The sequence below is a fragment of the Lepidothrix coronata genome, unplaced genomic scaffold, assembly GCF_001604755.1.
Source record: "Lepidothrix coronata isolate B3197 unplaced genomic scaffold, Lepidothrix_coronata-1.0 Scaffold240, whole genome shotgun sequence".
Classification (NCBI taxonomy): domain Eukaryota; kingdom Metazoa; phylum Chordata; class Aves; order Passeriformes; family Pipridae; genus Lepidothrix; species Lepidothrix coronata.
Window position 1 is genome coordinate 254,933 of NW_016690420.1, and position 1,141 is coordinate 256,073.

Consider the following 1,141-nt stretch of genomic DNA (forward strand, 5'->3'; position numbering starts at 1 on the left):
ACCCAGGTCCCCACTATGTCCACCAGTTTTGTACAGTTCTGTGATGTTTTCTGGGCTGTTGTGTGATGGGAGGTAAACATGGTTCTTTGGAGCTGTGAACGCCCTTGTTGCCCCAAAGCAGATGCTATAGACACCCCCCTCCCTCTACTTGCAGATCCCAGACCAGTAACATATGTGGGAGGGACTGGTTTTCAATTAGAATTCAAACATCACAGTGATAGAGTCCTCCTAATCCTTTAACAAAGGTGTGCATGGTTAATCAAACTGTAATGCCTCAGGCTCTAACTAGTTTTGCTGACCATCAGCTTAGTGCCAAATCTCCTGGGATGTGTTCACCTTTTCAGGATGTGCAGCTGCTTCCAGCCCTCGCTCTTGGCTGTAAAGCAGACGTAGCTGTTGCTTTCTGTAATGGGGCCTCTTAATAGACCAGTGAGGAAGAGGAGCCCTTGGCCTTCTATTCCATGCAGAAGAGCATGGAGTCTATCAGTCTGGGTGCAAATGGCTTTGAGAGAAAGCACAGATCGTTTTCTATATTGACCAACTGCATTCAAACAGGGAGGAAGGGGGGAAGAGGAACAAGAAAAAGTGTTTCTTTCCCGCATTTTGCCTCGGGGGAGTTTATTCCTCTACCCTGGGTTACCCCAGGGATTGTAGCTGGAGTTTGCTGTGCCAGCCCAAGGTTTGCTGGCTCTCTTTCCTGTGAGCATGGCAGCCCACATTCACAAAAAGAGTTGTCTAGTGGAGATATGTTTTAGTGGTGCTCATTTATCCTGTGTTCCTGAGGGAGAGGAGAAGTCATTGTTGAAAAACCTGTATCTCTCTAGCAACAGGCTGACAGTTTCTGTGAATTAAGCAAGAACCTTTTTGAGGTTTTTCTATGTATGCCCATTAAAGCCCTCAGGAATATTGTTGCAACTAGGGATCGCCAGCATGTAGAGAAGGCATGGTTTGAGGATTTTTCCAGACGCTTTTCTGGCCTCATCTCCAAAGGAAAGGTGACAGAGGAGCTTTTATGCAGACTGCAGAAGTACTAATGGCCTGTCTGCTTGTTGTACTAGAGATTTGCATTATCAGTGCTGCTTTCATAGGAGCCTTTATAGCCACGTATGTGACAGTCTTAATTTTGGATGTGTATACAAGG